The sequence below is a fragment of the Coregonus lavaretus genome (genome assembly GCF_964263955.1).
Source record: "Coregonus lavaretus genome assembly, chromosome: 24".
Taxonomy (NCBI): domain Eukaryota; kingdom Metazoa; phylum Chordata; class Actinopteri; order Salmoniformes; family Salmonidae; genus Coregonus; species Coregonus lavaretus.
In genome coordinates this window covers 35,964,525-35,979,178 of record NC_140011.1, presented here as the reverse complement: position 1 = coordinate 35,979,178, position 14,654 = coordinate 35,964,525, and the positions used below count along the sequence as shown (strand labels likewise).

At 44.5% G+C, this 14,654-nt stretch overlaps 1 long non-coding RNA gene across 1 annotated transcript; it reads right to left on the bottom strand.

Annotated features, from left to right (window-relative positions):
• Nucleotides 1-774: 774 nt before the first annotated feature.
• LOC311099573 lies at nucleotides 775-5,866 on the bottom strand. Its single transcript, XR_014609732.1, has 2 exons — nucleotides 5,793-5,866; nucleotides 775-1,496 (listed from the first exon to the last, which is right to left on the bottom strand). It is a non-coding gene; the product is annotated as an uncharacterized lncRNA (long non-coding RNA).
• Between the last annotated feature and the right edge of the window lie 8,788 nt (nucleotides 5,867-14,654).

Sequence of the window (14,654 nt, the reverse complement as noted above, 5' to 3'; positions counted from 1 at the left end):
TGATAAGTCTGTTCGTCCAACTCAGGACCTTAACACAATAAACTGAACAAACCTCTGTTTCCCTGTCTATCACACACACACACACACACACACACACACACACACACACACACACACACACACACACACACACACACACACACACACACACACACACACACACACACACACACAGTCTTGCACAGCTAACCTTGTAGGGACATACAATTCAGTCCCATTCAAAATCCTATTTTCCCTAACCACTAACCCAAAACCTAACCCTAGCCCGTACCCTTACCCTAACCCTAACCTTAACCTTAACCTTAACCCTAACCCTAACCCTAACCTTAACCCAAAACCCTAACCTTAACCCTAACCCTAAACCTAACCCTAGCTCCTAACCCGAACCCTAGATCCTAACCCTAACACTAATTCTAACCTTAACCCTAAACCCCTTAGAAATAGCATTTGACCTTGTGGGGACCAACAAAATGTCCCCAGTTGGTAAAACATTTATTGGTTTACTATTCTTGTGGGGACTTCTGGTCCACACAAGTATAGTTAAACACGTCCACACACACACACACGCGTTTCTGAAGGCCAGCCAAAAGTGTCCTCTAATGCAGTAGCTCAGCTTGACCACTGGAGGGTGATAATTGTGCTGTGGAGGGGACAAGGCTTCCATGACCTATACCTCTATGTGAGGTGTGTGTGTGTGTGTATGTTTTTGTGTGTGTGTGCGTGCATGTTTTTCTGTGTGCGTGCGTGCATAAAAAAGAACAGTCCAGTCACCAATAGAGTTGATAAGAATATATTGTAAATACAGTCCACTGATTAAGTACAATACATGAAGCTGTTTTCTTTTAGTATAAAAGAAGCCAAGCACATCTGTGGCCCTGAAGGCTATATGAGAACTAATCAGGTGGAGTGAATACATCTCCAAAGCAGTGGACCTCTGGGCTCTGAGTGGTGGTGTGTCACTTGCTGAAGTCCCATTCAAGCTTGGTACCAAACAGAGAAATTGATGTTTTCTTCCCGATAGAGAAGCCTGTACCAAGAAATTGTGCCTCGACCCCATCCTTGCCTACTCCAAAGCCTGTATCAGCTGCCAGACGCATTGTGGCTGTCGCCTTCCCGTGGGATACAGAGGCACCTAGGAGCTCAGCTGTGGCCATGGCTTTAACTCCATCGTTAGTTATCCCAGCAGCAACACCGGCGTTGGGCAACCTGCCCTCCACCATCAACTCGCCACCAAGGTCTAATTGAGTCTTCCCCAATCTGTAGTCAAGGTGCCCACTAAGTCCTTTTTTCCTTCGATGCCACACCACCAACACCCATATTGCCAACCTCGGTCACAGACTTCACGCCACCGATGTCTAATTTACCCTTATACACTCCTGCCTCCCCGTGCCACTCTCCCTTGCCGTCTTCCTCGTTGTCATACAGCGTCTCAATGGATGCCTTTACAGGTATACTTGTTTCCTCACTCCTTTTCATCTCTTCAATGGCAGTGATGACTGGAAAACACACAAGACAGATGTTAGCACAGGATGGAGAGAGAGAGAGAGAGAGAGAGAGAGAGAGAGAGAGAGAGAGAGAGAGAGAGAGACAGAGAGAAAACAACAACAAAATTTATAGAATGATATTATGGATAAAATAACTGACAGTCGATGAGATCAACATTGTTTGTTAATAAATAATAAACAAAAACAAATAACAACCAACTTAGATGTGGGTTAAGGTTACAATGGGGTAAGGCTAAGCTCAAGAAGGTGGGTATAGATCATTAATTGGTAATGATCATTATCAAACATGAACAGCACAGAAATCTACACTATATATATACACAAGAGTATGTGGACACCCCTTTAAATTATTCAGCTATTTCAGCCACACCCGTTGCTGACAGGTGTATAAAATCGAGCACACCGCCATGCAATCTCTATAGACAAACATTGGCAGTAGAAGTCAGTTTGTCAAATTTCTGCCCTGCTATAGCTGCCCCAGTCAGCTGTAAGTGCTGTTATTGTGAAGTGGAAACGTCCAGGAGCAACGATGGCTCAGCCGCGAAGTGGTAGGCCACACAAGCTCACAGAACAGGGCCGCTGTGGGCTGAAGAAAGTAGCACATAATAATCATCCATCCTCGGTTGCAACACTCACTACTGAGTTCCAAACTACCTCTGGAAGGAACATCAGCACAAGAACTGTTAGTTGGGAGCTTCATGAAATGGGTTTCCACGGCCGAGCAGCCGCACACAAGCCTAAGATCACCATGCTCAATGCCAAGCATCAGCTGGAGTGGTGTAAAGCTCGCCGCCATTGGACTCTGGAGTAGTGGAAACGCATTCTCTGGAGTGATAAATCACGCTTCACTATCTGGCAGTCCGACGGACGAATCTGGGTTTGGCGGATGCCAGGAGAACGCTACCTTCCCGAATACATAGTGCCAACGGTAATGTTTGGTGGAGGAGGAATAATGTTCTGGGGCTGTTTTTCATGGCTCGGGCTAGGCCCCACATCGAACACCTTTGGGATGAATTGGAACGCTGACTACGAGTCAGGCCTAAATCGCCCAACATCAGTGCCCGACCTCACTAACGCTCTTGTGGCTGAATGGAAACAAGTCCCCGCAGAAATGTTCCAACATCTAGTGGAAAGCCTACCCAGAAGAGTGGAGGCTGTTGTGGCAGCAAAGGGGGGACCAACTCCATATTAATGCTCATGATTTTGGAATGAGATGTTCGACAAGCAGGTGTCCACATACTTTTGGTTATGTAGTGTATGTGGAGCGATAGGTTAGGATGCCATAGGTAAGGAGAAGGAGGCGGTCAAAGGAAGGTGAGTGCAACCGGTGTGAAATGGCTAGCTAGTTAGCGGTGCACGCTAGTAGAGTTCCCCTTGCTCTGCAATGACTGCGGCTTTTGTTGAGCGATAGGTAACGATGCTTCGTGGCAGTCAGTTGTTGATGTGTTCAGAGGGTCCCTGGTTAAAGCCCAGGTTGGGGAGTGGAAAGGGATGGAAGCAATACTGTTACACACATGTACTCAAATCTCCATGTGGCTGTATCTATAGGTATACCGATACAGACATAAATAAACATATATATGTACAAATACAATAGCAATCAGACATACAGTCTGTTGATGCTCTGCCTCAAGGCTCAATGGTCCGCTGACATAAGGAATTTCTTAGGGTGTTTCAAAATGGGGTTTTCAACTCCTCCACCCTCCGTCCTCGATTCGTTTTGAAAAAGGTCAAAGATAATCAAGGAGAGGCGACGAGGTGTGGGAACGTGGACGAAAATGCACTTGTATGTAAAGAGACTCTTTCCCCACTCGCGAGTCACCATGCAAAGGATGTTTACAAGGTTGGAATCCCAAAATAAGTGTAAAGTAGTAAAAATAAATTAAGCTAGTTGTGCTAGACATTTTTTATATAAAAGTAGAATATTGTTTTCAAACGTATGCATGCTTTTGTCTTCTGACAAAACAGCTGATTCAAAGGGGATGTGGTGGATCTCAAAACTCTTCCACGGAGGACTCAGGTAGGATACTCTTGAGCTTTCTTGGCAGGAGGAGACTATCGAGGAGGCGAGGACCCTCCTCCATTCGCCTACTAACAAATTGACCCTTTCCTTGACCACTCAACCACTCATCGGTTTCCCAGTCAGGAAGGAAAGGACGGAGGAGTTGACTTTTTCCCAATTAAGAATCTCCCATTGTTATTTTTGTTAGTGATCAGAAGGGTGGGAGCATATACAGTGCCTTCAGACAGTATTCACAACCCTTGACTTTTTCCACATTTTGTTGTGTTATAGACTGATTAAAAAAAATATTTTTTTTTACAACTTAATTAAAAATGAAAAGCTAAAATGTCTTCAGTCAATAAGTATTCAACCCCTTTGTAATGGCAAGCCTAAATATGTTCAGGAGTAAAAATGTGCTTAACGAGTCACATAATAGGTTGCATGGACTCATGTTTAACAAAATGTGGAAAAAGTCAAGGGGTCTGAATACTTTCCGAATGCACCGTATAAACTGTGTTTGAGTGTGATCAGAGTTGTATTCATTGCACCGATTCTGTTGAAAAATGTTTCTTAAACGGAACGAAACGTGGATAAACATACCTGAATTTGTCCAATAGAAACTATCGTTTGCAACTGTTGACTAATGATTACACCCTAGATCAGCTACAGTAGATGCAGGCAAGAGTGTGCAAGGCGGTATTGAATGTGTCACTGTCTGTAACCTTGATTACTCAAAATTCTCTCAAACTGTGCGCCTACGAACTTTCATTCATAGGCTAGGTGTAGCAACCTACTGTTGGGTATAGGGAAAATTAGAGTATAATGTTGTAGCCTAAAACTATCGATGCTACATTGAGCTGGATAAATGGAATATGAATGACAGTCATACAGTATGTTGTAAAATAAATAAGGCCATGTTAATAAAAATATATATATCATCTTCCCATCTTAAACGGCACCGACCGCAACTGGGCACTATGGTATTGAAGGCAGAGCTGTAGTCGATGAACAGCATCCTCACAAATCCATTACTTTTGTTCAGGTGGGTAAGGGCAGTGTGAAGTGCAATGGCGATTGCGTCTTCCGAGGATCTGTCAGGGCGCTAGGCGAATCGGAGAGGGTCGAGTGTGTCGGGGAGGGGTGTGGTGATATGGTCTTTGATTAGCCTCTCAAAGCACTTCATGAGGACGGAAGTGTGTGCTACTGGTCTGTAGTCATTCAGTTCAGTTATTAGATTGAAAGTGGCTAATATTGCGTTAATTCGATCACAATTCCCACAGTAGATCGAAACATTGAGAGAGTGTTAACTAAAGGGAAAAACTGTAGAAAGTTGACTGAAGTTCAATTTCGTATTTCTTCTGCGCAGCAGTTCAAGAAGAGCTGTGGGCCCTCGCGCAGCAGAGAGGGAACATTGTTTATAAGCATATCTTCTGAACTAAATTAACAACACTACAGTCTAGGGCATGGAGCATAGACAGATAACTAACATACAGCAGGCCAACACATTCTGTTCTTCTGAAATACATTCTCTTCATATCATAATGTTTCTTTAGACCTGACTAAAATAAACAATGAATTTATTGTGATGGTGTATATTAAATTGATTTATTCAACATTTTTAAATGTAGATGTTCCTGTGGAATCTAAAAATATGTTGCTAATTATGCTGTGATGATAAGAAGTCCGCTTACACTGTACTTTGATTATAAAGGTTTATTGTATCAAAGATCACAGTATCAATTTACAGACATCTGCAGATATCTGGAGAACAACGGCCCAATCTGTTAATATGTGGTTTTCTCTCGTCCTTTGTTCAAACATGGTATTTATCCTATGTAACATAAGATGGGTGGTTTTAGATAGACCAATCCCTGGCCTCCTCATATCTCCAAATGTCCTCTATTCCAATAAGCCTATGTAGCAATGCTTTCCAGATGCTTCAGCAAAGCAGAGTAAAGTTCATCTATTACACCATTTGCAAACATCAGCAAAATCATAGACCTTCAGACCCTACATTCCAAAGGCGCACATCAGCACCTTGATGCATTGAGACCTGGAGGTGTTAAATGTGTTGATGTTAAATGTCAATTACTGTGAGACCGGCAGTCTTTTGCTTAACAATAACCAGCTGACAAAATGTATTGACCGCCACAGCCCTATGTGCAACTCAATATTAGGACGTTTTTCCTAATGTTCTGTATACTCAGTCATCCTTTTCTTTTGTTCACAACCCCAAGTGTGGTGACACTAAAAGTTTGTTCAGAGTAGTTTAGTTTGATCATTACCTTTCTGCTCAGTCTACAGGTGTTCTCTGGATGGGAATCTTGAAGTGGATGTGATGTCGTACTGTTGCGGCTCAAACATTTATAGTTCAACTTCTCTATCATTATCAGCCCATGAAGTACAACCAACCAATTAGAGTACATGGTTTTATCAGAGAAGGGGAGGGGGAAACTGATAGGCTGGGTACTTATCTGTTTAGATAACATGCCACTACTTGTAGAGTATAAACAGGAAAATAAGTGGGCCTCCACCCCCAACCTCCCATCCCACTCCTCCAACCCCACCCAGCCAACATGTCTCCATCCTCCAGCCCATTGTAATAATATACTTGTAGTCCTTGTCTTGGACAAATATGTTAACTTTGACTCTTACAATAACTCAGTAAAACCCAGCAGTTATTTCTAAGAAGTAGAAAATGAAAGTGTGAGAGCATCAGACTCTCTCGGGGTCAGTTTGTTTTGGACCAATTATTTATTTGTTTTGTCATTGTTTTGTTTCGGGGTTACAGGTACATATGACTTCAGTTTTTATGCCTGCTGGCTTTCTCTCTCCTCCCACCGCTGTACTTCATGATCAAACAATGAATTTATCTAATGCCGTAAGTTCTCAAAGTTTTGAATAACCTAAAAACATGCTAGGCAATAATCAGGTAGAACAAACAATAGAAAGATGGAAAAATCAAAGGAATAGTTTGCCACAAACCTTACAGTTGAGCAAAGCTTAGTCTAAAATAAATTATTCATGCATCCCTCCTCGCTGTTGCGAAACAAACATCCAAAAGCGAAATCCTACAAATTAAAATAGCATTTCAAAAGCATTAAAGTAGTATTTCACTTTTGCAACTTGATGTTGGATGGTTCCTCGCCCTGGGAGTGGTCTGTGGACCAGGAGAAACTAATCCATGGTTCGGTTTTCTTTGAACAGCCACTGGAAGCTTCAGCTAGCTTTAGCCACCGCAAGTTAACAATCAATGGAAGTGATGGGGGCATGTGAGCATGTTTTTTAAATGTCAAAATCACCTAAGTAACATCAAACCAAATATAGAGTTGATTTCCGGTGATTTGGGCTTTTTAAACATGCTCACATCACTTCCATTGATTTGTTAACTTGTGGTGGTTAAGGTTGGTTGGGGTTTGTAGTGGCTGTTTGAAGAGTTGAACCATGGATTGGTTTCTCCTGGTCCGGGGACTACTTTCAGGGTGAGGAACCATATAACATCAAGTTGTAAAATACTATTTTAAGGCAAGTTAATGTTATGGAATTTTCTTTGTAGCTCATTTGGTAGAGCATGGTGCTTGAAATGCGGTGCTTGTAATGCCAGGGTAGTGGGTTCGATTCCCGGGACCACCCATATGTAAAATGTATGCACGCATGACTGTCGCTTTGTATAAAAACGTCTGCTAAATGGCATAATTATTCCCAAATAGGCTAATAGTGTTTAATGTCCTGAAGCTTCAGCTTTCAAATAGGAACAATTGTGAGTCTTATAGGTGATTTCTTTATCACAACTTTTTTTTTTAATTACGACTATTACAGGCAACAATAAGTGAAATTGTCAGACCACTTCAAGATGGAAAAATCAAATGAAGTCAAACGGGAACTTAGAGCTGAGCAAAGCTTATGAAGGAAACGAAGTGTAGAGTAGGCCTATTTCCATAGCTTATTATTGGCGGTGTATATGGAACCTACCGGCAACGTATAGAGGCCTTGTAAGAGGAAGATTAGGCAGATCATTAAATAATGATTCTGTTCTGGGGACGGCAGAGTTGTGCTCTGCAGCTGGGCCCTTCATGGGGACGGCAGAGTTGTGCTCTGCAGCTGGGCCCTTCATGGGGACGGCAGAGTTGTGCTCTGCCGTCCCCATCTCTGCATGTCTGGCAGACATATCAGTATGGATGACGGATCACCACCTCAAGCTGAACCCTGGCAAGACGGAGCTGCTCTTCCTCCCGGGGAAGGACTGCCCGTTCCATGATCTCGCCATCACGGATGACAACTCCGTTGTGTCCTCCTCCCAGAGTGCGAAGAGCCTTGGCGTGACCCTGGACAACACCCTGTCGTTCTCCGCTAACATCAAGGCGGTGACCCGATCCTGCAGGTTCATGCTCTACAACATTCGGAGAGTACGACCCTGCCTTACACAGGAAGCGGCACAGGTCCTAATCCAGGCACTTGTCATCTCCCGTCTGGATTACTGCAACTCGCTGTTGGCTGGGCTCCCTGCCTGTGCCATTAAACCCCTACAACTCATCCAGAATGCCGCAGCCCGTCTGGTGTTCAACCTTCCCAAGTTCTCTCACGTCACCCCCCTCCTCCGCACACTCCACTGGCTTCCAGTTGAAGCTCGCATCCGTTACAAGACCATGGTGCTTGCCTATGGAGCAGTGAGGGGAACGGCACCTCCGTACCTTCAGGCTCTGATCAGTCCCTACACCCAGGCGAGGGCATTGCGTTCATCCACCTCTGGCCTGCTGGCTCCCCTTCCTCTGCGGAAGCATAGTTCCCGCTCAGCACAGTCAAAGCTGTTCGCTGCTCTGGCACCCCAATGGTGGAACAAGCTCCCTCACGACGCCAGGACAGCGGAGTCACTCACCACCTTCCGGAGACATTTGAAACCCCACCTCTTTAAGGAACACCTGGGATAGGATAAAGTAATCCTTCTACCCCCCCAATTTAAAAAAAAAAAAAAATGGTATAATTGTAAAGTGGTTATCCCACTGGCTATAGGGTGAATGCACCAATTTGTAGTCGCTCTGGATAAGAGCGTCTGCTAAATGACGTAAATGTGCCCTTGAGCAAGGCACTTAACCCTAATTGCTCCTGTAAGTCGCTCTGGATAAGAGCGTCTGCTAAATGACTAAAATGTAAAATGTAAATGTTATCCATTTACATTTATAAGTTTATAAAACCTGTACCTGTAGGCTGCCACTCAAAATAAAATAAAGACGGTCAGAAATACATACAGAGTTTAAGTAATAATACATTCAGTATTGATACATTGTAAATGACTGTTTTATAGTAGTGTTAGGTTTAAGCTCTTTGTGTATGAGAAGTGTAATCAGTGGCGGCTCCTCAAAAAATTCTCAGGGGGGGCAATTTTTCTGATGATTTAGGTGACCTACACACATTTTTAAAAAGATATGTCCAGCAACAACATGAAGACAGGGGCAGCATATAAGTCAATACCAGAAGCATTTATTGACTGATCTCAAAAGTGTTGGCTTACCAGGGTTGGTGGAGCCCTCAGTTTCATCTTTGCCTCGCAAAGCTAACTCAAACACTCCGCAAAACTTCACACACTGGATTAGCCGGCTGAGGATGTGGCGGTTCTTGCTAATGTCGTAGTAAATATATTTGTTATAGTGAATATGGAATATGATATGTTGAGTAAAATGTTGTGCTAAGATCTATTTAGGTCAGGAGCTGGTTATAAGTTCTGTTCCTATCCAATAACAATGGACAAAAGGGTCCTATCTTGTCAGCCTTGTCAGCAGGTGGCCAAGGACAACACCCACGCCATAGGCCTCTCAGTTCTTCCAACTCACGAGTTCTTGCTCTGAGGACACACACACACACACACACAAACACACACACACACATCATCACTGTTAAACACACACACACACACACACACACACACACACACATCATCACTGTTAAACACACACACACACACACACACACACAAAAATCCCCTCTCTTAGGCTGAACATTTGAAGACAGAGAACCCGACTCAGAGCCAATGCAACAGTCACACTAGCCTGGAGGGGACCTCGCCCAACTCATCAGGACCAATCAGAAGATCAGAACTACTAGATTCAACCTACTTCATTTATTGCATAAAATGTCTGCACACAATGTTTCGGGGCTCTCTTCAGATAATAATAATAATAATAATAATATGCCATTTAGCAGACGCTTTTATCCAAAGCGACTTACAGTCATGCGTGCATACATTTTTGTGTATGGGTGGTCCCGGGGATCGAACCCACTACCTTGGCGTTACAAGCGCCGTGCTTTACCAGCTGAGCTACAGAAAGTGGATACTCATGGATGCGCATCGCAATTGTAAAATGTCAACACAATTGGAGACACCACGTCATTTTTGGAGACATGTTATTGACAGTAAACTATTGTAGATGCGACTGCTAACTAAATAAAACATTTTAGCTGGCTAGCTAATCATCTTAGCTAAATGTGGGGCAAACAATTCAGTTATTTACCGTTAATTTGAGGGATTGGGGTGAAAGAAATCGAGTTACATAGTGATACTTTACGATATACTGTATTGACAATATCGCAATATTTTAGCGCTAGTTGGCTGTACCTGCACCAAAACACCATTATTGTTCCTTCATAGCTTGTTCTCAATCTTTTCACATTGGGAGCCAATTTGTTTTCAGCACTTTTATTTCCATGACTGATCAAAACTCGTTCTCATGGCTTTCTGATCCCTCTGCAACAGACATATGGTGCGCAATAAAATCACAGCATCGAATCGCAATACGTATAGAATCATGAGACTCGCAATGCATATATCTTATCGTGAGGTTCCTGGCAATTCCCAGCCCAAGTTCATTTGCCACAACAAATCTCTTCGCTAGCAAACGCGATGTCTTCTCCAAAACGGCAATGTGTCTCCAGCAATGTTTACTTTTTTGACGTTCTATGGCATCTCCACTTTCCAAGCATATATGACCACATGTAATATTTTGGTAAGTGATGCAAATAGTGAACTATGTAGGGCCAGGATGTAAAATATATGTAGCTGCAGCAATTTCTCTTATCTGATATGGTAAGTAATGGGGCTTAATGTATAGCTCCCTAAGAGTTTGACGAACGGGTCCGTGCACGCGATTCCAGATATCTTTACCTCTGAATAAACTGCCTTTATTATACCATATCCACCCTGTCCAAAGTCTCTACTTGGTCTCAGTTCCCCAGTAAACTTGTGATTATCAACACTAACCTCATCGTTGTGGCGGCGGACAGCTAGCCTGTATCCCTCATCCAGTTGAGTGGCAATGTTCTTTTTTCGTTTGTACCAATTTTTGGAAAATCCTCGGGTGTAGGACTTTCCGCCTTTAGTAGAAACCTGTTGAATTATTAAATTTGGTCTGGGAGGTCCTAATTGTTTCGTTGCCAATTTATCTTCATTTGTTCGCCGACAAAAAGGAACTTCTTTCAAAGAGACAATCGAGTTGCACTGCCATTTTGACAGTAATAGTGAATTGATTGATGAGGCTACCCGCTCTTTTCTTAGTTACGTTCATGGTTATGTTACGTATGACGAAAGCGCGTAAGTGCAAGCCCTCAGAAACCCATAGAGATTGTATTGAAAGCTCTGATATTTGAAAAAAATAGATTTTACATGGGAGTCTATGAGAGACTTCTGGGCGATTTTCAACCTGACTGAAATCGCCCCAAAAGGGGGGGGGGGCATTTGAAGCACGACTTTAGCCTGATTGGACATTTAGTGGCAGATCAGACCAGACGTCTAGATTACAACACTGATAACTACTGTTGCCGTGATATAATTGATTAGAAAAAAAATCCCTTCCTTTTCCCGTTTGGCAGTGCGTCGCCCATATCGCCCTATTGAACACACCGCCCCTGAGTGTAATTATTTAGTGGACAGCAGTGGATTGTAGGAATGTGTACTCCCAATAACTGAAGGCCTCTGCTGACTGATAAGGTGATATGCACGAAGGAGCACGGAGAAATCCTGGATAATGGAAAAGTACTGAAGTACATCTTTGTGGAAGGGAGAGCTAAGGGTATAAATGGACACTGCACTGTATTGAATGCATGTATTCAGCTGATGCATCTTCGCTGATTAAACATTTGAAACATCAGAGTTTGGCCTCTTTTGTATGATAAATACGTTTATTGTATATTAAACAGAAAATGTAAAAAAAGAAATGGGCCTCCACCCCCAACCTCTCTTCCCCCAACATTTCTCCATCCTCCAACCCCATTGTATCAACATCCTTGTAGTCTGTGTCTTATACCAATATGTTAACTTTGACTTACAATAACTCAGTAAAACCCAACAGCGATTTCTAAGAAGTGGAAAGTGAAAGTGTGAGAGCATCAGACTCTCGCAGGTTTTTTTTGTGTGTCCCCCATGCCATAACTCAGTATGGAACTTGAACTCACTGTTACAATAACTCAGTCAAATCCGTCAGTGATTTCTAAGAAGTGGAAAGTGAAAGTGTGAGAGCAGCACCAGACTCTCTTGTGTGTGTGGATATGTTTAACTATACTTGTGGGGACCCAACATACTTTGACAGAATACGAAGGGTTTCTCATGTGTAAAATAGCTTAAAGTCTGGGTAGCATGTAACGCAATGGGTATGTCTGTAAGAACATAAGGGGAGGGTAGCCTTAAACCTTTTATTAAAATCAGTTTGTTGGTCTTTTGTAGGCTTCAAATGATGAGAAATGTCACAGCTGATGAAAGATGGTGATGTCTAGGCACATGCTGAATAAAGGGCAAACATCCCAATCTGAAATATTCCAAACACTACAGCGTTACACAATTAGCAAATACAGGAAGTGCATTTATATGCACAACAATATAAATCTACATAACTACAAAGAAAATTAAATACCTTGGCCACCACAAACCACACTCATGCAATACTCAGTCAATAACGCATCTCTAGTGGTCTGTGCTGATTGGTTGAAAGAGTACTAATGACTGCAGGTGGGGCATTTAAAGCGGTAGCCCTGCCTCTTTCAGGTGGACTTGATTGTTCTTAACTAGCTTTGATGGAGGTGTGTGGCTACCAATAAGGGATGTGGGAGGGGTTTTACACAGCTGCCCCTCAAATGTGCATGCACATGGTGGTATGCCTTAGAGGGTAGAGGAGCCAATGGCCGCCCCATAGGGGGGTGTAGGTGGTGGCATGACTCGATTTGGGCACCCCATGGAATGCCACTGGGGGTGGCTCAGGTGGGGGTCGGAGCTGACCGTCGGGGTTCAGGGGGGGGGGGGTCGGTCTGGCCGTATGGGTTCGGGAGCCGGGATGGCCTTCTGGGGGGCCGGGATGGCCAGCGGACTCTGGGTGGCCAAGATGGCCATCTGGATTTGGGGGTCCGGGTGTATGAGCTTTAGGGGGGCGAAGCCACTGTACAGGGAGTGTTCAGGGGGCATGATAGGTTGGTCATTGTAGGGGGAGCACTCTGGGGGTTTGGTCCACTGACCACTGAAGGTATAGCGCTTGGCACTGGCCACTGGAGGGGGAACACTCTGGAGGAGTGGCACGTTGGGTTCATGACTAGGTGTCTGGTATCCGTCCCATCTTGGCTGGGGATGGGGTTAGCTGGCTGGCTGCTCAGGGTAGGCATAGATGGTTGTTGGACTTGGGACTGGTAATGCTGAGCTGGTTGCTAAGCTGGAGCCACTGGGCTTGTTACTAGGTAAGGTTGGGCTGGTAGCTGAGCTGGGGCCTGGTAAGGATGGGCTGGTGGCTGAGCTGGGGCCTGGTAAGTTTGAGCTGGTAGCTGAACTGGGGCCTGGTAAGTTTGAGCTGGTAGCTGAGCTGGGGCCTGGTAAGGATTGGCTGGTAGCTGAGCTGGGGCCTGGTAAGTTTGAGCTGGTAGCTGAGCTGGGGCCTGGTAAGTTTGAGCTGGTAGCTGAGCTGGGGCCTGGTATGTTTGGGCTGGTAGCTGAGCTGGGGCCTGGTAAGGTTGGGCTGGTAGCTGAGCTGGGGCCTGGTAAGGTTGGGCTGGTAGCTGAGCTGGGGCCTGGTTAGGTTGGGCTGGTAGCTGAGCTGGGGTCTGGGCTAGGGCTTAGCATGGCTGGGCCGGAGGCTGATGGGGCTGAGCTGGGGCCTGGGCTGGAGCCTGGTATAGCTGTGCCAAGGGCTGGTAGGGCTGAGCAGGGGGCTGGAGCCTGGTATGGCTGGGCTGGAGGCTGGTAGGGCTGAGCCGGAGACTGGTAGGGCTGAACCAGGATAGGGCTGAGCCGGAGACTGGTAGCGCTGAGCCGGGATAGGGCTGACCCGGAGACTGGTAGGGCTGGGGTGGTGAGGCCTGGTTGGTAGGGCCCTGAGTTGAGGCCTGGATACCCTGAGTTGAGGCCTTGATGGCCTGAGTTGAAGCCATGGTGACCTGAGTTCGGGTTGAGGCCTGGCAGACCTGGGTTGAGGCATGGATGAAACACAAGGAGAGGGTAGCCTTTTGACCTTTTATTGAAACAGGTTTATTGGTCTTTTGTAGGCTTCAAATTATGAGAAATGCTTTGGCGGGGAGATTATGTACTTATTTTTCACGTCTTGCGGTAAAACGTGGGCCCGATCTTTGACGTGTTTGGCTTGGGAACTCATGTGACGTGCGGCACACTGCAATGCAGCATTGGGACAAGCCTTTAATCAAGATTCTGTAATAGACCGCAGCACACATGAATCACTCAGTGGCGATTTTAGCATGTAAATCTTGGTGGGGCAAACTCAAATTTGTTTTTGATGCATGCCAGCAAAGCCACTGCACAACTCAACACTAAACAATACATTAATTGCACTATAACAGTGACAAAATGTGCCCACAAACTGTTAGGGCCTACATAAAGCTGTCCTGACAGCAGAGCTTTCCTTTCAGCACCATGGAATTAATCTTTACCGCTGCTACACGCCTCGTCTGGCAGCGAAACAGTTCATTCAGCCTCATTTACTGAATTTTTAAAGCCATAACTGATATGGCTGACTTGCTTAAACAAATTTGGTTTCTACTGACTCCTTTTGGATTAATTTAAGTCGATAAGAACCTCATTGTCCTTCAATAATAACGAACGACAACAAGTGTTTTGAATTTTGAACCATACACAAACATTATTACATTTATGTTCAGTAAATTCATAA